The sequence below is a fragment of the Schistocerca piceifrons genome, chromosome 7 (genome assembly GCF_021461385.2).
Source record: "Schistocerca piceifrons isolate TAMUIC-IGC-003096 chromosome 7, iqSchPice1.1, whole genome shotgun sequence".
Taxonomy (NCBI): Eukaryota; Metazoa; Arthropoda; class Insecta; order Orthoptera; family Acrididae; genus Schistocerca; species Schistocerca piceifrons.
Window position 1 is genome coordinate 204,198,110 of NC_060144.1, and position 24,881 is coordinate 204,222,990.

A 24,881-nucleotide genomic window follows, 5' to 3' on the forward strand; every position below is an offset into this window, starting at 1 on the left:
AACACCAGGATCTAGTCAGTTGAACGTTTTACCCCCTAGCTTGTTGGTATAACGTAGAGTTTGAGTGTTTCTGTCGCTGGTTTCTAGTGGTATAATTTCCCCCCCCCCCCCCAACAGGATAAGACTAGTTGTGAGTTTTTGCGATTTTCTTGTGCAGCGCTATGCATATAGTTGTGAAATTATCTTTGTGATCAATTAAGTATATAGGCTAGGTAATTAAGTCAGGTGTGCCGAGCAAAATAAATAAAGAACTCTAACCTAACCTTCCTCTTCCGCATGCAGGGGGGGGGGGGGGCAATTAGGGTTTCCATCCAGTAGAATCAGGGTTCAGTTTGCTGATAAGTTGCGTTTTTTACGTGCACTGAGTGATTGTGCACTGAATTACTTTTGGGTGTTTGCATGCATTATTTTGGTGATCCAGGACTAGTTTAAACGTATGTATGGTGTGTGGTGGATTATTTGGGTAATTTAGGAGTTGTTTGCGTCTCTGCACATCACCATAATGCGTTATTTAGGAATAGTTTCCAGGTCTGTAAACTGTGTATTATGACACAGGGCACATATGGGTGAGCGTTTAGCATTAGCGTGATAAGTAAATTAAGTGAAATCCATGGCTAACAAATTGTGGAACAAATAACCTCGTTCCTCTCTCCATTAGCGCAGAACAAACTGATTCCTTTTTGGCAACATTTTCCCCTCTTCAGAGCGCAGGCAGGATGAGTGTTTTGTATCAGCATGATAAATTATATAGCTGAGATCTGTACTTAAAAAAATGGTAAAGAAATAAGTAAAGTACACTCATACCTCTCTCCAGCAGCCCAGAACAGGCTGAATGTATTTCCGACCAGTAGTTTCCCTCCAGACTGATGGGGGAGACCTGCAGCTTAGAAAAACACGTGACATCATCATGCTCCTATGGAATGAACTGCACGATAACGTTAACATATCGAGGTGCCCTCTAGCAATGAACTAGGTCAGTTCTTTGGCCTGGTGGGTCGAAGGCCGTTGTCTCTTGTGTGGTGGGAGCTTTACGTATTTTTTTACAAATGACAGACAATTCAAGCAGAGACAAAGATTTCAATGTATTGTGTAGTGAATCTTTAATGCAAAGAATTTATTCGCAGGACGTATTCTTTCTGATCATATGTTCTGGCACGCTGAATGGGCGCATGTAATACAGCTATTAAAACTCGCACTGTCTGGTACCAACATCTTGCTAATTGAACACTAACTGATATCTAAGCCTCTTGTGGTGGTGGTAACATCGATGTAGGCCACTGTTGCTGTAGGTAGATGATAAATTTAAAGAAATTTAAACAAATTTAAAGAAATTTAAACTAATTATATTCGAATTGAATGACATTATGAGCAGGCTCTAGTGGGGGGACAAGACGATAGTAACTCCCCTCAGCTGCAGAAGTAAGTACTTAGAGCAAAATTCGGACACATTTTCCAAGAGGATGTGAAACGTCCCCTTTGAAAAATTGTACAGGACTGTGCTTATCCTGACATACAATATTTTTTAGCGCAACGCAATCTGACTTTCAAAAACCCTACAAATGAATGGCCCTGACTAACATTAAACTATACGTTTCACATATCACTTACCTCATAAAAATCTTGGTTACTCGAACTACTGCAATACAGCGAGCGCCACTACTGCCAGCTAAATAAAAGATTCAAACTACGGAAGGCACTAACTACTGATAGGCATAGTTAGCAAATGAAAGATTTTAATAGAGAACAAACAATGTATTTACCTTAATAGTCATAATATATATAGCAGTTCATGACAAATTACAAAACTCCGCCATCTCTCTCCCCACATCCACCACTGCTGGCGGCTCACTTCCAACTGCGCAACGCTACGCGCTGTTAACAGCCCAGCTGCCCAATACTACAATGGCAGACAACAATGCAAACTAGCCACAGACTGCACACAGCACAGCCAGTGATTCTCACACAGAGCGCTACGTGGCGTTACCAATAAGAAAGCCTAAACAGCCTACTTACAGATGGAAAAAACACTTGATGGTGATAGTGGCTGTAATTGTTTAAATAAAGGCTTATGTCTAGAGCTGAATGAGTGCATGTAATACAGGTATTAAAACACCGACGACCGATATCTCAGCCTTTTGTGTCGGTAACACGACGCTAACGCTGTAGGTAGATAATAAATTTGAACAAATTATATTGTAATTGAATGAGCAGTGTCTAGTGGAGGCAACACAATATTGACCTCCATCAGCTGCAGGAGTAAGCTCTTAGAGCAAAATTAAAGTCCATTTTGCAAGAGGATGGGGAGCATACTTGATGGTAGTACTGGTTGAAATTGTTTAAATGAATACTTATTTCCAGTTCTTAGGAAGAAGTTACTTAGGTTAGTGGAGGTAGCCCAAGTGCCCTTTCTTTCCTTTCCAGAATTCAAATTTCCTACCAGTTCATAGGAAAAGGTGGCGGTCGAATGACTTAGGTTAGTGGCGGTAGCCCAAGTGCCCTTTCTTCCCAGCCATTTTCTTAGGTTAGTAGAGGTAGCGCAATTGAGCTATTTTCCCCTCCAAAATTCAAACTTGCCACCAGGTGGCGTGACAATTTCTTCGGTTAGTAGAGGTAGCCCACTAAGAGCTGCCATCCTCGATAACGGTACTCGCGTCATCAGATGGCGTCAAATGCATCATCAGCTGATGTCATATGACGTCATGTACGTGCGTCATGGCCCCCATCTTGGATAACGATACTTTTAGGCCGCAACTGCCCTTGGTGTGATGGCCGCCATCTTGGATAACGGTACTTCGGGGCCATATGAACTCTGTCCCACTACCACTCATATCGATTCTCTGGTTTGGAGTAGAGTGGAAGGCCTAACGCACAGGCTCATATGACTCTGTGGCGGTATCAGGTGCGAATTTCTCGACTTCAGTTTTCTGGTGCTGAATTCTAGGGGTCCCAATAAAAGTTCAGGCGTGTACTACACCCAGGAAGGGGCTACAACGGTACAGATAGTTGGTTGAAACGGTAGTGAATAGCAACGAAATTTTTATTTCAGATTGAAATGTTTATCGTAAGGATAGGCTAGTCGCCAGTGGTGGCGGCATATTTGCTGTAAGGAACTCGATGATATCCAGCGAGGTTGTAACACCTTCCGAGTTTGAATTAATCTGGGTGAAGTGAAGCATCAAAGGTCGTTAAAAATGTTAATGGGACGCTTTTATAAACTGCATGGCTTTAGAGATGTAGTACTAGAGCACTTCAGGTGGAACATACAGAATATCGTTAGTAATTTTCCTGATCACGCTAGTGCCAGAGACATGGGTTCGTGTGATGTCATTCTGAATGGCCTATCCGGAACTTACTTCAAGCAGATAATTAGAAAACTAAGCTCTGAACTTAACCTCTTAGACCTCCTAGCAATAAGCAGACCTGAATCAGTTAACGTAGATGATAGTAAGACTTCAAGTGTGTTAAGAGTGTTAAGAAAGCTAGGTAAATATTTTTACCTAACAAGAGTAACAGGTTACAATTTGGAGAGCATCTAAATAGTCACTATCAAATATTCAGTTCTGAGGACGAATATGTGGCGCACAAATGAAAAAATACAGAAGCATCGTTCAATATGCTTTAGACTAATATGTTCTGAGCAAAGGTCTCAAGGGATGTGGAATACCCAATGTGGTTTAGCAGCCCTTTAGTAAACTGCTCCATAAACAAAGCGAGCATCTTCACAGATTCCAGAGAAGTGAAAACCTAGCAGAGAAACAAAAGCTGAACGAGGTGGAAATGACAGTAAGGAAAGCAATGGGAGAAGTATCAAAGACTTTGTAAGGAAAAATTTGTCAACCGACTTCAGTAAAATCTCTAAGGAGTTTTGGTCTTGGATAAATCAGTTAACAGTTCGAAATCATCTATTCTGTTGTGTACAACTTTGTACACAACAGTAAGCAGTGGAGTGCTACAGAGTGGTGTGGTAACTGTTGTCATAGGAAAGCTGGAAAGGAGCAGAAATGCGAACAAGTTAACGCATCAAACAGAAGATTTACTTACCTTGTATCTGTCCAAGTGTACAAAAACTCATTCCAAATAATGCAGCAAGAAACAGAGTTCAGCTAACACAATGTCAACAAGAATGGGGCTCTCTGGACTAAAGCAAGAACGATCGTGTCAGATTTGCTACTACGAGAGTCCGTGTAGCGTTCCTTAGCGAATTGGCTCCAAGGGTAGGTCGGATGCATGGCTGCCACTGGCCGTCCCGTATTGCGGCATCAGAGGGTGGGTGTCACAGTCCAGAGCCACAGCAGGTGTGGTCCACTGGGTCCGCCACACCTTGCACGACCACTCTCGACTTCCGAAAGAAACGGGCAATTCCGTTGCCCACTTTGAAGCGTGTGGGATGATATCAGTATGTGATACAACATATTTATTCCCCATGAGAAAGGAAAATCAGGAACAACTAGGGATAGCCCACATGAAGAACTTAAACCAATGATGGAAAGACTTTCTGGTATCAGATTATGAATAGAGCGTTTCTTGTTCTGTAGTACCATTTTAATTGCAGTATCAAGAAGATCTATTATTTCCATGCAGGGTTACACAGATTTTTAATGCTACAATATTGCACATTACCTAATAAATATTTTTACAAATTGTTATATGGAACTAATCATTTATATTGGCCTGTTATACCATTTTGCAATCTCAAGACGATTCTGAAAGCTTGTGAGCTTTAACTTCATTTTCCTCAAAATTATAAGAAGATGACTTATATCGGTTTGCTTTCCACCCCTCACTTGTAAAATGAGTTCATAATACATAAACGTGCCAGGCCTGTGTAAATAACGGAAAACCCAGGACCTTGGAGTGGGTGATGCCCCAATGGCCCTCATGAAGAAGTTGCAGGACCTTGGAGTGCAGTGCATCTGCAAGACCACTCACAGTTATCCATCCTCAGGGAGCATGAGCTCAATCTCTAGTGATGAGCTGGTGGCGCATGGCAAAGTAGTGCCAATAGGTGGGAGAAGAGTGAGCGGGCTGCCTCTCTGGCCATCCATGGAGAATGCTACTGCAGACTCACCAGAGATCAGAGACCTGTGGCCTCAGCAGCTGTGGAATTAGTCAGCAGGAAAGAGTTCACTGCCGCTTGGGCTGCGTCATTCATCTGAAAACATAGATGCTCTTTGTCAAATTCAGGATCGGGGCCCCAGGGAAGGTGCGAGAGAGCATCTGCATTAGCATGTTCTAAAGTATGCTGAAATTAAATGTCATATTGATAAGGGGGCAGGAACAGCGCCCAGCGCTGCAAATGATGAGCCACCCAATCCAGAATTTTGGCGGTAGGATTGAACAAAGCGACGACAGGTTTCTGATCCATTATTAAGTAGAGCTTAGTCCCATACAGAAACTTGTGAAATTTCTTGAGTGCAAAGACAATGGCAAGAGCCTCTTTTTCGATGTAGGAATATTTTTGCTGAGTGTCCGAAAACGATTTAGATGCATAGGCGATAGGGCGCTTAGAGCCATCAGGGAATCGATGCGCCAATACTGCCCCAACACCTGCCTCCGATGCATCTGTGGCCAGGAGGAGTTGCTGCCTTGGGTGAAAGTGGGCTAGGCACGGGGCTGTAAGCAGTTGTGATTTCCAGGTCTAGAACGCAGTTTCACAAGACTGAGACCAAGTGAAAGGCATCCGTTTCTTATAAAGCTGGGAAGAGGAGCCGTCGCTATAGCTGCCGCAAGAAGGAACTTCCGGTAGTATGACACTTTATCCAAAACGGACCACAGTTGCTTGAGATTGGTGGGTCTAGGCCACTGGATGAGTGCTTGGATGTGACGATCTATTGGCTTGATTCCTTCGCTGGAGATCTTGTGCCACAGATACTCAATTTCTCGGTGGAGAAAGCAGCATTTGTCTTTGCGACAGTGGAGATTATTGTTACAGATAATGTGGGAGAGTTGTCAAAGATTCTGGAGTTGGTCGTCCATTGTGCGTCCTGTAACAATCACATCATCAAGGTAGTTGACACAGCCTTGACCAATTGTTCAAGAAAGCGCTGAGAAATGGCCAGTGTGCTAGCAGTGCCACACATAAGGCGCTTTAGGCGATACAGACCATGTGGATTATTGAGTGTGAGGTATTTCTGAGAAGCATCATCCTAGGGTAACTGCAGATATGCCTCTGCTAAATCAGTCTTGGAGAAAATATTTGACATCGTGGAGTTTCGCTAATATTTCTTCTGTATAAGGTAGGGGTATGTGTCTGTTTCCAATTGGGAGTTGATGGTCACTTTAAAGTCGCAACACAAACCAATTTTTCCGGATGGTTTCCTGATGATGACGACAGGTGTGGCCCATGGACTGGAGGATATTGGCTGCAGTGAGAGGATCTAGTTCTTCCTTGACGAGATCACAAAGAGCGAAAGGGACTAGACGGGCACGAAAATAACGAGGATGTGCACGAGGCATCATGGAAACGTGTGCCAGAAAATTGCGCGCTTTACCCTATTCCTCGCAGAAGATATCTTGGATTCATGACAAAGGTCTTCCAGGTTGGCATATGGAACTTCGTCAGAAATCAGATTGACAGAGTCCTTGATGGGAAATCCAAAGGCACGAAAGATGTCAAGGCCAAAAAGATTGGCGTTAGTACCGCTGTTGACTACCAAATATGTGGCAATCCATGTTGCGCCACGATAAGTTCTAGGAAGATCGACCTGGCCAAGGAGAGGAATGCTGAGTTCGTTGTAGGCAAATAGCCAGCGAGAGGTAGTGTGGAACGGGGGTACTCCAAGATGTACGTAAATTGCATAATTCATCATGCTAGCTGCTGCTCCGCTGTAATTTTAGTGACCTGTTGTGAATGGAGACGTCCAGGGACAACTTATTGGAAGTGTCCTGGACATCAATAATGGAAATCTGATTAACGTCTTTCGGAGGGTTTTCTTGGGCCTGGATTAACGGAACGACACATCGACGACAAATGACCTTGTAAGGTTTAGAGAGAGCAGTAGGCCCTGCGATCTGGGCAGTCGTCCCTGTCATGTTGTTTGTAGCAGTCTGGACAAGACGGAAGACGGCGCGGGGTCCACTGGCGGGAAAAGCGGCCGGGATTCTGCTGAGATCGGGCCGGGCGTGCAGGGCGCCGGTCGGGATGGACAGTGGCAACCTCCGCGTCGTCAGTGGGCGTATAGGGACCCTCCGGACGACGGAGCGAGAGAGCATGGAGAGCTGCAATGTCTGTCCAAGTGTCCAATTTTTTGCCTGCAGCGCGCGAGGCTTCGAACGTTTGAGCCAGTTCCAATACTTTGTCTAACGAGGGATCCTCAAGTTGTAGGGTGTCATGCTGGAATTCTCTGTCTGGTGCACCACGAATAATCATATCACGAATCATTTCCTCAGCGTAAGATTCCTTATATTTGCACTGACAAAATGGCATTTGCGGCTGGGACCTTGTAATTCTGCTACCCACTCGCGATATGATTGTGACTCCTGCTTTTTACATTTGTAGAAAGCCACTCGCTAGGAAATAATGTGCGCGTGGTGATGGTAAAAGCCGGCCGAAGTGGCCGTGCGGTTGTAGGCGCTGCAGTCTGGAACCGCGAGACCACTACGGTCGCAGGTTCGAATCCTGCCTCGGGCATGGATGTGTGTAATGTCCTTAGGTTAGTTAGGTTTAACTAGTTCTAAGTTCTAGGGGACTAATGACCTCAGAAGTTGAGTCCCATACTGCTCAGAGCCATTTGAACCATTTTTTATGGTAAAATTCCGTCAACATGGCATTTATCTACGGAAATGATAATTCGGAAGGCGCGGATAACGGAGCCAACTTGCACAGCTAATGATAGACCGCTGGTTTAGACCAGAAAAGTAACGGAGATCTCATGAGCTTGATGTCAGTTGCCTGGAATGCCTGGAAGTGTTCCGCCAGTCTTGTTTCATACGATTCCCACTCCTCAAGGGCTTCATCAAAAGAAGGGTGGGCCGGAATTTTATGAACTGATTGCTGATGTAATACGCTCGCGAGAAGAGTTCGTAGACCGGCCATGAGTTGTTGCTGATTCTCCGCCTGTTGGTGGGTAAACCGCGTGATGAGAGTTTCCAGAGACGTCGGTTCTTGTTGACTCATTGCCATTTTATTGTTTTATATCAGTATAACACAATAACATCCCAAATACTTAAATGACTTATTCACAACGATACTGGTTCACAATAGCACTTCACAATCCGTTGCAATTACACGAGTTCAGGGCACTTCAGTTCACATCCGAGATAGTTGAGACAGTATCCTAAGTTACACAAGGCTCCTAGCACGTGCGGTCACTAGTCACATGTACAAGCGAAGGCAGGCACAGGACTGGCTGTACGATGCTGTTGCAGTGGCCTATATATCGTCCTGGTAGTCTGGGAATACGGCGTGGGTGGCGCCAGCGGTCCAATGGAGACTCGCTTCCACCTCGCGACATCGGCCCTCTTGCGGTCATCTCTAAGTGGACTATGCGACCAGTCGGCGAATCTATATGCCCGGTCCGCATGTGTTAACTTTGCTGCTGCCTGGCTGGCCGCGCTTTGCGCGTGTTGACGTTCGCCGCTGTTTGCCGGTGGCTGAGCGATGGCAGATAGTACAGATGGCATTTACTTTGGAGCTCATCCAAACGAAATAGCGTGTTCCGATCTCGAAATACGAGTAAATCATTTACATTTTCAGTTGAAATTTTAGAAAAAGCAGCTTGGATATGCCTTACCGAACTACACTTGCCAGTATGCTTTCATGTATTGTATACTGCCTACTCGTCAAATATGGGGTGCCTAGGAAAGCTGCTTTCTCGGATCGCTAGACAACAATTCAAGCAAATCGTATTAATGAATTTTATTTACAGAAAATAAATGACCGTATTTAACTTTGAGGAAAACAGATGTGTCGCCAGCAAAGGGCGACATACTAATAAGAAATCTCTCCCGTATATACAATTCGTCATAGAAGAGAAGTAATACAGTGAATGCTCCTATCCAGGTTGCTGTCTTGACGCTTCTCGTAGAACTGGCGGCGCAGCGCTTGTGTCCTCTTAGTGTAGAGGGCGCTGCTCTCCTGGAGAGGACCGGCCGCAGTGGTCGAGCGGTTCTAGGTGCTACAGTGTGGAAGTGCGCGACCGCTACGGTCGCAGGTTCGAATCCTGCCTCGGGCATGGATGTGTGTGATGTCCTTAGGTTAGTTAGATTTAAGTAGTTCTAAGTTCTACGGGACTGATGACTTCAGAAGTTAAGTCCCATAGTACTCAGAGCCATTTTGAACCTCCTGGAGAGGGGTCTGTCAGTGTGCAATTGGCTGGCGTAGTCTCACAGCCCTCTCTAATCTAACGTTCCCTCCTGGGGTGCTTGCGCTTGACTTTAGGCCGGAACATCGTGTTTTCTCAAAGTTACTGACAGAATTCAGCTTTTTTCTAGAATGACCCGTGTATTTGGCTTCTGATCGAATATCGGTATTATACAATTTGTACCAGATGTATGAGATTTTTCTCGTTAAAAAGAGAAGATCGTTGGCCTACGTCTGAATTTCCCTGCTCCTACTCACCGTTCAGTTTCCACAGGCTCGGTCTGGTCTGCAGTATTATCTCTCGCCACAGAGTAATACATACGTATGAGTTGTAAATTAATTTTCGTAATGCCGCGAAATAGCGTTCTCGCTTCCCACGCTCAGGTTCCCGGGTTCGATTCCCGGCGGGGTCAGGGATTTTCTCTGCCTCGTGATGGCTGGGTGTTGTGTGATGTCCTTAGGTTAGTTAGGTTTAAGTAGTTCTAAGTTCTAGGGGACTGATGACCATAGATGTTAAGTCCCATAGTGCTCAGAGCCATTTGAACCATTTTGAACCAATGCCACGAAAATGTGTGTTCCACTGTGAAATGAAGTGTAAACCTGTGATTCCGACATACATTTTATTTCACAGGCTTATCCTGTTAATAACTCATGCAAGCCTCCAGCCAGTTAACATATCACAAAATGTTCTCACTTTTACTTCGTAAGAATCAGGTTTATTCTGCGAGAACATAAATAAAACTGACAAATTGCACGGAAGGATTCATGACTGGAAATAGAGGAAAAAAGGTGCAATGAATGTGTGTCTGTAAATGGGTCGTTGCCACGGTAGATGACGCTGACGAATGATAGTTCCGCAGACCACGTGCCGTGTGTTCCTTGGGCGTTGGAAGCTGTGTGATTGACGCAGCGTATTGTAAACATCAGAATGGTCCAGTATCCATGTCGGGAACAAACCGACAAGGTGTTTGTGTGTGATCCTTCAGATGGAAACGGTTGGGAGGCAGCACGGCTGTACCAAAGCGAGTACCCTCACAGACACCTACCACATGACAGAAAATTTCAAGCCCTTTTTGAGCGTTTGTGTGATCACGGGTCTTTTCAGACAAACGTGCAGGGAGGCGGTGACCTGTGCTGCGTACACCAGATTAGGAGGACTGGGTTCTACAGGATACTGAGACGAACTCTGGTATAAGCTCCAAGCAAGACGGTCGACAACGCGGTTTAAGTCAAAGTACGATTACTTTTGTTCTGCATGACAATAGCTACTATCCCTATCATCTGCTGCCTCGAGTGCAAGGATTATCGGCAGCGGATTTCTCTCTGCGGGAAGGAGTTTGTTGATGGTTTTTTTGCACCCAGACCATCACAATTATCGGATTTCTGTCATTAGTCTTCTTTACCGACGAATCAACCTTTACCAGAACTGGCATCATTAGTCGGCATAATCGACATCTGTGAGCTAGAGATAGTTCTCAGGTAATGATTGAGGCGTCATCAGCATCGGTACAGCATCAGTGAGTGGGCAGGGATTATTGGTGACCACATACTTGCACCGGTTAGTTTTCGGTTCCATGATGTGATGTGCGAACGCGTGCACTGCATTCCACGGAGGCCACACTGAACATCTGTTGTGATATGGATGCGAAGCAGTTGTTTGCAATGTTCTAGAACGATTTAATGTCGTTTCACGCACACCATCAATTTCCGGACACATGTTTATAGGAGCATTTTTCCCCTCATTTCCAGTCAGAAATCCGTCCCTGCAATTTGTCAGATTTATTAAAGCTGCCACGCGGGATTAGCCGAGCGGCCTAGGGCGCTGCAGTCATGGACTGTGCGGGTGATCACGGCGGAGTTTCGAGTCCTCCTTCGGGCAGGGGTGTGCGTGTTTGTCCGTAGGATAATTTAGGTTAGTAGTGTGTAAGCTTAGGGACTGATGACCTTAGCAGTTAAGACCCATAAGATTTCACACACATTTTATTAATGCTGACCCTATGTAAACAAAGATCAATATTTTAACAGTGGCATCCCATGCTGTCCACCGTCCACTCCCAAGGACTCCTTTCTCGTTCTCTCCACTTCCTTGTCACCATTCCCATATTTCCTTTCATATTTACAGATCCCAATACCAACTACACCTCTTCCCTTGTCCCCCACAGCTATCCTAGTCTCGTCACCACCTCTTACTAGGCCGCAGTCCTCATCACCAGGTACGCGTGTACAAAGGAACTTTGCATCTTAATCAGAATAACACAGGCACTGCATTATCGTATTTATCTGTTCATACCGGACAAGCGACTTTCAAACACAGGGTCTCACCTTTACGGGAATATACATAACGGATGTACGAATTCGGATCATATATGCGTGGTTGACGACATATGGAAGTTTGGATCTCACCGTGAGCCATGCACAGGTAGCTAAAAGGTAAGGCGTACAGTCACGATAAGCGGGAAATGCGGGTTCGGGTCCCGGTCGTTGTCTTCATTCCATTCTACAGCTGATGACTGTTCTTATTCGCAATTGCGAATACATTTAATGTATGTCCTTTTCAGATGATCCGACTCCCCGCTTAGTCCGACCATCCTGTTGCCGGTGTTTGTTTACGCAGATGGGCCGTCACTATAGTAAGTCGATGGGTAATCGTTTGCGATTTTGTTTGTAGGTAGTTGACTCCTCATAAGTGCGGTACTTAGATCAGTTTCAGCATGAAAAAACTTGTTTCTAACTCGTTCAGTAAGTGTTACTTGGCACGCATTTGTTTTATAAATTACTCAAAGCGTTATTTCCACATACAGTATTAAAATGTGTAAAACTAAATTAAGGCATCAACTAAAGGTAAACATGTATCGCTGGCTTTAGCAGAGAATATGAATGCGCTTGGAAAATTAGATGAAGGTAAGGATCTTCAAAACACTACAAGTGAGGAACCGGTTGGGATATCAACTTTAAAAACCTAGGAAAAATAGAAGTACTCTTGAATGTCATACAACGAAGACTGATGACGAGAAAGAACTGAAGTTCAGCAGTTCTTTGAAGAAAGAGATAAGATTCTAGACATCGCTTTGTTGGCGTGGTTTGAGCAGGAGAGAAGGAAATAAACTCTCTTATCTGTACCACTCACAAAAAGGCGCTGATTTTTTTTTTTACGAAAACAGAGATGGATGCAATGGAAACGAAAAGTTTACACTACTGAAGGCGGACCACATCGGTGGAAGAAAGGAAATAGCATTCGAAATGTAACTATTTACGGACAGAAGCTTTCTGCTGCCGAAACAGCCGCCAGTGAATGTGTTCTGAAATTTAAAAAGATTCCACCTGATCAGCTGTATAAGATTGATGAGTCTGACTTAAATTAGAAAATGCTCTCTACAAGAACTCTTCATGCAGAAAATGAGTTTGTAAGACGTACAAAACTTACCAAACTTACTAAAGATACAACAACTATTGCTATCTGTGGTAATGCTAATATGCTAATGGCAAACACAAGGTGCAATCGTTCGTGATCGGAAAAGCAAAAAACCAAGGGCGTTGAGAAATATTAATATGGGATCACTACCGGTATATTATCGTTACAAAAAGTGGACATGGACGGAATCCAGCCTCTTTAAGGAATGGTTTCATGTCCAGTTTGTCGCTGCCGTTTCAAAATATCTAAAAGAAAAAACTACTAAACGTGTCGTATTGATACACGGAAATGTGACGTCTCGTCCATCTGCCAAAGTAACATGTATAATCCGACCCATGGACAAGGGGGGTGGCGGAGAGGCGATATCATCGAAAATAAATAGGAATAATTTCTGAGAGAGCACTCAAGAAGCAACGGCTTGTTTCAGGCAATGAAGTGGATAAATTCAATCTATATAGGTGCCGAAGCGTAGCAAGCAATGCCGGCATCAACGCTTGAAAAATCTTGGCGCAAACTGTGGGCCAAAATGAATGTAGTTAACGATAAAACGTCTAATGAAACGAGTGAAGAGAATAAAGATGAACCAGATCATGCAACACGTGATGAAAACAAGACGTAGACACTCAGCTACATTCAGTGTTTTCGAAATCTTACAACTGGACATAGAGCCCAGTGGCGAAAATGATTGGGTCAGTACAGATGACGTTGACTGCACAACGGAAGAAGAATTAACTGTCGACCAAATAATGGATACTACAGATGGCATTTACTTCGGAGCTCATCCAAACGAAATAGCGTGTTCCGATCTCGAAATACAAGTAAATCATTTACATTTTCAGTTGAAAAAAGAAGAAAGATGGTGACGGAACATAGACAATGAATATATGGCTCGAGTGTCACATACAGATGCTAAAAATGCATTTGACACTGCCCTTCAATACGTACAACAAAGTTCTACGTCTACCCCAACAGACATTTTGTGGATTAGGAAATGGCGGAACATCGTGTCGTTGTCTGCTAAGCAAAAGAACATCGCAGGCTTTTTTCGTCCTGCGTAAACGTTCACACGAGATCAGTTTTCTGTCAATCCAGTACTGTTGTTAAGCTTTCACTCACTGTAACAATACCTTGACGCACCGTATAGATGTGTTTTACACTACAGATTCAAAATGGTTCAAATGGCTCAAAGCACTATGGGACTTAACATCTAAGGTCATCAGTCCCCTAGACTACTTAAACCTGATTAACCTAAGGACATCACACACATCCATGCCCGAGGCAGGATTCGAACCCGCGACCGCTGCAGCAGCGCAGCTACGCACTGAAGCGCCAAGAACCGCTCGGCCAGAGCGGCCGGCTCCCTACAGACACCTTCATATAAGACTTTTTAGTGTGTCTAGGTTTTGTTTTAGTTCTGTTACTGTCTTAAACTGAAACAAACTTTCAGTCAGTATTCCCACATCAAAATTAAAATTTTCCTGTAATGTGACGTTACGGATCGATAAAAGTGTTCCTCTGACAAAACGAACTTTTTTGTGTTTTAAACATACTCCCGGTCCCGCAGGGGACGAATTAGCGAGTTTCTGCTTTATATTTTGCCGTAAAATTTACTAATGTGGCAGTAAAAGGTCCTTCAAAAATTAAATTTTTTCTGTTCTTCCTGAAATATCTGATTAATTTAATGTCATTTCTTGCATTACTTTTGCTAAGTGTTACTCAAATCAACTGTTGTTATACCATTAATTCCTTTACACATTAACCTTTATATAATATTTGATATGTGTTGTCAAATACTTTGGATAGTCAGAGAAAATATCAGATACTGGTGTTCTATTATGTAACACACATACTTCAGAGAGAAATTTGCAAGAGGCATTCTTGGTCGAGGAACCCTTGAGAAGAGCAAAGGATATCCACCGAAGTCATCATCAGTGTCTCCATTAACTTCAAGACACAGCTTAAAAAAAGCCCTACACCAGCATTTTTCATGCATTCGTGCGCTGTCAAGGGTACACGCCAATTGTGCTCCTGTATGTTTTGTAGTGTCTTCTACCAACTATCCATTAAATGGTCGTCGTTCTCTACTCTTGACCCTTGGAAAACAGTGAAGTACCTGAATGAGATCTTCACTCTGCAGCGGAGTGTGCACGGATATGAAACTTCCTGGCAGATTAAAACTGTGCACCGGACCGAGACTCGAACTCGGGACCTTTGCCTTTCGCGGGCAAGTGCTCTACCAACTGAGCTACCCAAGCATGACTCACGCCGCTTCCTCACAGCTTTACTTCTGCCAGTACCTCGTCTCCTACCTTCCAAACTTTACAGAAGCTCTCCTGCGAACCTTGTAGAACTAGCACTCCTGAAAGAAAGGAGAGCACTTGCCCGCTAAAAGCAAAGGTCCCGAGTTCGAGTCTTAGTCCAGCACACAGTTCTAATCTGCCAGGAAGTTTCACAGCGAAGTACCTCCTTGGTCCTAGTTACATCCAATCTTACAGCCGCAAAAACTATACTTTCTATCGTAAGTAGATATTCCGCTTCTGTCTGTTCCCCAATTTGTTTCTTTATTTTCATCTGTCTCCGGAAAGATTACAAAAACACTTGTCCTGTAGGGTCACAGAGATAGCCCCTGTTTTTGAATGGTTTTCTTGATCTAAGGCCATAGATAACTGTTGCGAGTCAACATTGGTAATACCCACTGGCAAAATTTTCATTTCATATACAATGGAAGTATGAGTTTAAAAACCTATCTGGTGTACCAGAAGCACTCCAGCCGGTTATAACTCTTCTACTTACTTCCTTCGTTGTTCATGCAGTTGTCTCCAGGTGCCTTAAATAAAGAATTACATCCACCGCTCTTACAACAGCATTGTTCACTTGTACCGTTTTCTTTTCGATATCTTAATGATATATTATTTTAATATTATTATATCTGAATTTCAGCCCTACTTTCCAACCTGTATTAATTTATTTAATTTCCTATTCAATCCTACCCGCACTAGAGGCTAATCGAAATAGCCTTTGGCAAAATTAAGGCGATTCAGATATGACTCATTAACACATACTCGTTCCAGTTCAGATATGAAACACACTATTTCTACATAAGTTTCACATTGTACTTGAATGCATTGTTTTCTAGAATGTTTTGGAAATAAAAGTTTCCTTAGGTAGTTGGGCGATAAATGCGTCTTATTCGGCTGCCAATTTCGTTCACGTTAATGGAGGATCCACTGAATTAATGGAGACTCCATGGGAATAAGGACCCCTCATTTATGGACACTCAAGAATACATTTTTATATTTTGAGATAATAGCACCTAGTGCTGAACGCTGCGGGTGCTGATAGGCCTTTTCAAAAGAATGCCTACAAATAAGTCTTTGAAACCTCTATTCATGATAATACAATGGCAGTATTGTGAATTATTACGGTTTATAGTTCTTGGATTCTGCACCTGCGATTAAATATAGCAACATGTAAGTGATATTTGCAAAGAAATATCTTTTATTTCGATGTAACACAGATCCGCTTCTCCTTCTTGCGAAAATGAGAGCGCGGGCCTGTTGATTACCACGATTGGCTTCGGCGCCTTAATTGCATTAGTTGTTACAGACGTTCTGAAACAGTAGCAAAGAAATGTAAAAGTTTTCGAGGGCCTTAGAAAAACTTTCTGCGTTGTTCTCTAGCACGTGAAGCAACAATAAGTTTTGCCTCCCAGGTGAAAATGTTTTCTGAGGCAGAAATAATGTTTTGAGATGTATCGCAGCCACGTAGAGGTAAAGCTTTTTGATGGACACACAAAATCTGATCGAGACCAGATATGTAACGCCTGACATCCTCAAAGCACTTAATTACTGACAGTGATGTTTTGTCGTAACTTACAAGAATGGCCGTTCTTACAATGCCTGTCAAATCACTGTATGCATTCACTAGCAGTTTCTTCGAACCAAATGAGTGCCCATTTATTTCTCTGACGGTTCAGAAATGTTATTACAGTACAAGTACTCACAGTATTTCATTGTACATGTATCCGAATTGAGTACTTTAATGCCGAATGCAGTGGCCCGGTGTTACAGGTGTTCTTCGTACATCCATACATATTATACAATGGATTGTGTGTGTGCGCGTATCTGTGTTCGTGTGTGTGTGTGTGTGTGTGTGTGTGTGTGTGTGTGTGTGTGTGTGCGCGCGTTCGACATACTCTCCCAAACCACTGGACCGATTTCTACCAATCTTTGGGATAACAGTCGCCGTGGGGATCAGGACAACCTACATGTCATGGTTAAAGAGATATAACGTAATAAACAATGAGAGACGTGAAAAAATGCAGCGTCATGGACTACCTTTAAATTTATTGCTCCTGTGCTAATAACTCTATTTGTAACAAATTTCGCACACAGTGTGGCATCGTACCACAGGTAGTGTAAGAGATATGACAACATAAACACTGAGATGTCTGAATAAATGCCGCCGTCTGTAGAGCTACAAAGAGGTTGTGTCATAGAGATGTTTGCAAAATGGAGTTGTAGAGCGCCAAGCAGCTGTACTACCCAGCCACGATATTATTCGACTTGGCCTCTCGTGACTGCCATCGGAAAGGCTCGGAGACTTCACATTAAATCAAAACCACAACATTTTTTTGTATTCTCTTAAATTCTGTGGGCGACCAAACAGCTTCTTACGCAAGGTGTCTGGTCGTTAGAACAGCAGAGTACATTCGGAAGCACAACTGAAATGCCTTCCCGCCCCAGATGCAATAGTATTGTGGTCGGTTAATACTTACACGTTTGTACATTATGCTTGACTCTTTGCCTGACTGTTTCACAATTTCAAAGATATTCTGAGGAATACATGTAACTATTTTTTTCGATGTTACACTACAAAAACATTTCATTTTTTTTCTAATAGAAAGTTGGTAGAATAAATGCCCGGGCAATGTCCTTTTTGTCAGTCGGTAGTGAAATATTGGGGTAAATTAGGTAAAAGGAGCCTATAAAAAATTTTGATTCCTTGTGTTATTTTGTTTTATTCATAGTGTTTAAGAACGAACGTCACAACTTTCAACTATTACAAAATCTGAATGTTTCACTGTGTTTGTATGTATTTCTGTCCTGAGGCAGCCGGTTACCGACTATCGAAACTGAAGAACCGAGTAGTAGCAGTGAGAGGACAATAAAGAGAATGCTGATTATCGACGTTACGGCGTGGCTGGTGTACCGTTGCGTGCGCAAAGACAGGGTTAAAATAAATAAAGAAACAGAAACTTAACTCCGTGCGAAATATCCAAGAAGGCACAACGGCACCTGCCGTCAGCCGTGTCATCCTCAGTCCACAGGCGCCACTGGATGCAAAAGAGAGGGATAAGATATTTAATTAATATGTACACCGTATTTATATGAACAGCAGAAAGATTAATATAAAATGAAATATAAAATGTGCGCTGCGCTTTTATTCGTGGAAGGACTACGACAGCTTTCGCGTATGCCGTGTATGCAAATGTCGGCCTCTGTAGCTGAGTGGTTGTCTGTTGCTCGTACCGTAATGGTGACGCCGTCAGCAAGAAGGGTTTTAGAAGTGATTCACAAAACTACCGTTCAATACCTTTGAGAACGATATGTTGTAGAATCTTAGAACATATTCTCACCTCAAACATACAGAGGTATCTTGAACAGAATGACCACATCAATGTCAACCAGCATGGTTTTCGAAAATATCGATCAAGTGAAACCAAACTCGCCCTTTTCTCGCGGGACATACTGGAAGTTTGGAACAAGGCAACCAGGTAGATGCAGTGTTTCTTGATTTCCGAACAGCATTTCACTCAGTACCGCACCTACGCTTATTGTCAAAAGTACGGTCATATGGTTTAGCAAGTGAAATTTGTCACTAGATTGCGGACCTTTTGGTAGGGAGGACACAGCATGTTATCTTGGATGGTGAGTCATCGTCTGATGTAGAAGTAACTTCTGATGTGCCCCAGAGAAGTTTGTTGGGATCCTTGCTGTTCATGTCGTATATTAATGACCTTGCAGCCAATGTTAATAGTAAAATCAGGATTTTTGGGGATGATCCAGTCATCTATAATGAAGCACTATCTGAGAGAACCTGCATAAATATTCAGTCAGATCTTGATAAGATGTCAACGTGGTGCAGAGATTCGCATCTTTCTCAAAATGGTCAGAAATGTAAAATCTTGCACTTCACAAAAAGAAAACGTAGTCTCCTATTACTATAATGTCAATGAGTCACTGTTGGAATCGGCCAACTCATATAAATACCTGGGTGTAACACTTCGTAGGGATATGAAATGGTGTGATCACATAGGTTCAGTCGTGGGTAAAGCAGGTGGTAGACTTCGGTTTATTGGTAGAATACTGGGTAAGGGCAATCAGACTACAAAGAAATAGCTTACAAATCACTCCTACGGCCCATCCTAGAACACTGCAGAAGTGTGTGGGATCCGTACAAGATAGAACTAACAAGGGATATAGAACGTATACAGAGAAGGGCAGTACGAGTGGTGACAGGTTTGCTTAATCCATGGGAGAGTGTCACAGAGATACTGAAAAAACTGAAATGGCAGATTCTTGAAGACAAACGTAAACTATCCAGAGAAAGTCTAATAACAAAGTATCAAGAAACGGCTTTAAATGATTACTCAAGGGTAGACTACAATCCCCTACATATCGCTGACAGAGGGATCGTGAGAATAAGATTCGAATAATTACTGCATGCACAGAGGCAGTCACACAATCATTCTTCCCGCGCTCCATACGTGAATGGAGCAGGAAGGAACTCTAGATCGGACGTACCCGCTTCTATGCACCTCACGGTGGTTTGCAAGGTACAGATGTAGATGTAGACGCAGATGCCAGGACGGTAGCTCATCGAATTCGGTCAGGGGACTGGACACCCTTTGTACAAAAAAATAAATAAATAAATAAAAAATAAATAAAAAGAATGCGGCTGAAGTTTCTTAGCGACAGGATTTGAAAGATGCGATGCAACATCCGCACAGAATCTCGGAAGAAGATGAAAACGAAGAAACAGTGAAAGAAAGAGTGATCAGCGCTGTTGATTGCCATGCAGAGGTCCCAGTTTTGATTCTCTGTACTATCAGGGGCTTTTTCTTTCTTTCTTCTTTTTTTTGGTTTTGGCACTGAGCCTCATGATTTCAGCTGAGGAGCTACTTGAGCGAGCAGCAGCGGCTGCAGATCACGCAAACAGACAACGGCCGGAAGAGGGATGTAGTATGATGCGGTGCTCGGTCGGTACTGATAGGCCCACTAGGCTCTGTGGAAGGAAGGAGTTTACGTTTTAATCGACACAGGTAGATGGATTGCTGGTGATGCGATGCGTGTGAACGATATGAGGTTTTAAAATTTCATTAACTGTTCTTTGAACTGTGTCGTATCACCCACTGAAATGAAACCATTTCACTGGTGTCCTGGAGTAGGACACCGCATAGAAAAATATGTTGAGTAGATACGGCAGTGCCGCATATTTCAAATTGTGCGCACTCTGGAACGGCAATTCCGTGTCATCAAGCTCACGACAGCTGCCACTGTACACAAGTCTTACCATTGCCGGCAAAAGATTTATTACGATTCTAGATTTTTTTTTTCAAAGCAGAGTCGCTAAACACGAAGGTCAAGAACCGATAGCGCATCGTGTCCGCGCATCCTGTCACGTGACGTCGGTTCACGGCCGGCCACTCTTGACCAGTCTCTCACTATGCTGCCATTACGCTTCGCGTCTCTGCCGGTGTTGGTTATATGGTTACTGGTTATATGCTTACACTACTTTGTTCCATGTCAGTCAATAATCCCGCAGATTGTAAGGCACGTTCGATTATTCGGTTTTTAAATGCAAAACAAGTTCGCCCTAGTGAAATTCACAGGCAGCTTGTTGAAGGTTATGGTGCAAGTGTAACGAATGATGGAAATGTGCGTAAATGGTGTAGGCTGTTTAATGAAGGAAGGACAAATGTTCATGGTGAAGAACGAACTGGGCGGCCTATTGTCATGAATGAAGACTTAGCACGAAAAGTTAATGAGGCAGTTCGTCAATACAGGCCCTCCACTATTGACGAGATTTCCACGCGTTTCAAGATCAGTAGTTTTTGACATTGTTACTAACAACCTTCAACACAAAAAATGCATGCGTCATGGGTGCCAAAAATATTGACAGAAGAACACAAAAAAAGCGAATGGCACATTCTTTGTCCGTTTTGGGCCTCTATCACAAGGAAGGTAAGGAGTTCTTGAGTCACATTTGAGCGGTGATGAATCGTGGATGGCGCACTACACTGCAGAGAATAAACGCCATCCAGTGAGTAGCATCATTCATAGTCCCCGAAACAACCACGAAAATTCAAACAAGAACTTTCAACACAGAAAATGACGGTTACGGCTTTTTGGAATCGGAAAGGCATTCTTCTGTTAGACTTTGTGCCAAGAGGAATGACAAAGGCTAAGAGGTACTGTGAAACATTGTTAAAGGTTAGGCGCGCTATTCAAAATCGCCGGCGGAGACTGCTCTCTAGCGACGTCGTTCTGCTTCACGACAATGCTCGGCCTCACGCTGCGGCAAGAACAAAGACGCCGCTGGACAAGTTTAATCGAGAATTGCTGGATCAGCCAGTACACTAGAGATGGGTCGAACTCGTTCATTCCCGTGAACTACTTCATTCATTTCACTCTTTGCCGTGAAGCATTTAAATGAAGTAGTTCATTCATGAAGTAAGGAAGTCTGGCGAAGTTGCTCAGTTCACCGCTCAGCCGCGGCTACGCTCGCTTCGCCTCGCTCGTAGAATAAAGCTTCGTAATACTTCATAATTTTACCAACAGATGGCCGAACTATGCAGTAACGTGCACGCAACGTTTTATGCTCTTACAGCGTCTGAGTTAACTTTAAATAGAACATGGTCGAAGGGGACACAGGAAAGATAAACAGAGAAGCCTGTCACATATAAAGAAGGTATTACATTTAACCTTGCTCGACGTTTTCTCATGAAGCCCCCAAAAAAGTCTTCATCTGCCAAATGAAACCTTATTGTTGCATTCATGGACTAAAAATTAGGGCTACCAAGGAAATGCAGTCCAATTTTATGTTCCTTTTAAAATTTAATCCGAAATAGAATGAGTATGTTTACCACTGTCACAAAGTCTATATACCTACGTTAAGTAATTATTCAGAAGTTTTCCTGTAGATTTTATTTTTGTTGAGAATAATAACCCTCCAGATTCTAAACGTAAACTGTCACCTGTAGTCATTGGTACGATTTCAGGTAAAATCCCTCTTTCAGTGTTATTAAGAGACCTTTTATATTCATGTTGGCTGTGTGAGCGGCTGTGCGTGCTCACACAGCCAGCCTCTTCGTTTGTATCTTTAATATTCATTTGTCTGCAAGCGTTGCCAACAGTAGGCTACCCGTAGACGCGAAGTTTAACTGCACAAGTAGTCACGGGTAATAATGTCAGCACTGCAGAAGCAGCTGACGCTGCCTTCCCCTCGCCCCACGCCTCCCCATCCCCTCGTAAACCTATCGTTCGCCACAAACACCGCGCGATTCGTCGACAGGCGATAGAGGGAGGACTGAAGTGAAGGGAGGATGAGTGACGTAGCGCCGATGTAATGGGAGAGGGGAAAGAGTGAGTGGACTAGGAAAAAGTGTGGAGTGTGCTATCTGTGAAGAGTGTGAAGTACCAGTTCGTTGAAATTGAGTGGTTGTTCACACTTCACTGGAGTGAGTCATTCACTTGAACGACTCATTCACGAGCTCCCCATCTCTACAGTACACAGCCCTGCCTTAGCAGCTTAAGACTTTCATCTGTTTCCAACACCGAACGAATTTCTTGGTGGAAAGCACTTGGAAAAGATGACATGTTGAAAGCAACTCAACGTTCGGGCGGCGAAGTTCTTCGATGCCGGATTTCAAAAGATAGTGCCAGGAGTTAACAAATGTTTAAATGCTCATGATCTGTCATCGTCGCGCCACTGTTTCGGAATGCTGCTAATACATGAGGTGCGACCAAAGCCGACGATTTTGAAAAAACTGTAAAATGCGATCAGATTTTGAACCGCTAAAGTAAAATGTAGTAACAGTTTTCTCTTCAAAATAAACTGATGTTCTAGTCGTAAAAGAGTAATTTTGCCGATTTAGGAAACAACATCCACTGCAAACGTACCAACTCGTAAAGGCAGCATTTGTTTCAAATTCCTACCTGCATTTTTCCTGGTTATTTCTAAAAGATTACTCACACATACTCCCATTAATTTTGCGTATTGACCATGTTACGCTAATTCTGATTTGTGACGTAGTAAACGAATATTTCCCTGGAATGAGCATATTTGCAAACGGCCATTGTGGGGCGTGGGCGCGGGTCTATCGTAAATATTTGCTTTGTTCTGATTGCCCGTGAACCGCAACTCGCACTGTATTTGATTCAGGAAGATGGCGTCCACGTGTTTCGGACTGCTTTTTTCAGAATGTTGTACGAGTTGTATGGATTGTGCGCCTCACCCATTATTCAGTAACTATTGTACCATTATAAATTGCACTTGCAAAGATTTTATTTATTGGCCGAGAATGATATTTATTCATCTTGATCCTAGTTTCTGTACGTTTGAATAAAGTTACAGGTCGAGTATATGAGTATTTATAGGACACACAGTAAACTTAATTTCTTCTTTTTACCTCGTAATTCGACAAGTAAAATTAGTGACTGTTAAGTAATACACTTACGTTCATTCAGTGTAAGATAACGATGTTAGGTCACCTCTGGAATTCACATTCACTCTATCTAAAATGAGGTCGACAGTTCCTGTTGTGTTAGAACTACATGTCCCTTCAACGTAGTGTCAGGCACTGTTAGCTCACATAGCTTCTCTCGATGTCGCCAAAATCCTGGGACGAAAATTTCTTCCACGACCAATTGTCTAACTAGCCACAAGACTGTTCGCAATTTGGACTACCGCGGTAGGTCATTTCAATATCTATACCGCGAGAGAGACTAATGTAAAAGTAAAAAATTCTCATTTGGAAAGACGGTATCTAATAACTATCGAAAACATGCTTAGGAAAACCCTGAACTGACATATGTGATAGATCAGCTCAAGCCGATGAGCCTTGTGAGTTCAAACGTGTAAGGCAAAACGCAAAAAGATGATTAATGACACTGCTTCATTTCCTGAGACAAAGAAAACCATGGTTTCTGCTTTTTTACCAATATGAGGAAGAAAGAATAAGAAGAAGGAAAAAAATAGGAACGAGCAGACTAGACGGCTAGATACAGGAAAAAGAGAGTCGGACTTCCTCAGGGTACAATGTCGTCACCAATAATGTTCCATTAACACATGAGACTGCTCTTAAACAGTGCGCTTCTTTAACAGTTTTAAGACAGAGGAATGCAAACACTAAGTGAGATCACATGGACAGGAGATCTTGAAGACCCAAAATGAAAATCAACGCAGATATAAGCATTCCGCTAAGATTAAATTTGTCCATGTTGCATGAGACTGGTAGAGGTATGCGACGGTATAAAATATAACAGTTTCGTGGCTTACGTTTTCTTTCCGGTGTTTACACGCGTTTCGGCAGCATGCTGGCGTCATTATATTCCGAACGGTTACTTGTGCATGAGTTGTTAATTACAGCTTCATGTCAAGGCCGAGGAGATATTTTCCTGGTTGACCGATAGGGTTATGTCCTTAAATACTGTTTCCCTAAGAGATTAATTTCCGTTAATGTGCACCATTACGTGTCGTTTTATCGTCAAATGAGTTATCTATCATTTGTTTTGTTTGCAGACTCCTCATACATCGAACGAAGCTACATTCTGCCATCATCTCTGATATAAGAATGCCCGAAATTATTTCGAATCTAAGAATTTTGAGACCAGTCCATTGGTCTTCTTTGGACATGATGAAAAACTGAAGACGATTCCCTGTCTTTCCTGTGGACAATCCGTTAAAAATTAAGTGGGTCGTGACCTGTCGTCCAGTATACTACCCTATAATTGTTTTTATGGCTATAACGAAATCGATCAGATGAATGAGGGGGCACGAACAAAGCCTATTCTTCTCGAACAGCATGAAAGTAGCTGCGTAGCGCAACGTCTCGAATCTAAGGCTGTCACTTTCCCTCTCTTCACGAGGGATAAAGACGAAGTT

The 24,881-nt window shown here is 43.1% G+C and overlaps 1 protein-coding gene and 1 non-coding gene across 2 annotated transcripts in view; both read right to left on the reverse strand.

Moving 5' to 3' along the window:
* Positions 1 to 24,881, reverse strand: part of LOC124805552 (neuropeptides capa receptor-like) — a 733,846-nt gene that overhangs the window by 184,623 nt on the left and 524,342 nt on the right. The gene's annotated exons all lie outside the window — the stretch shown is intronic.
* Positions 14,894 to 14,968, reverse strand: Trnas-cga. Its single transcript has one exon. It is a non-coding gene; the product is annotated as a tRNA-Ser (tRNA).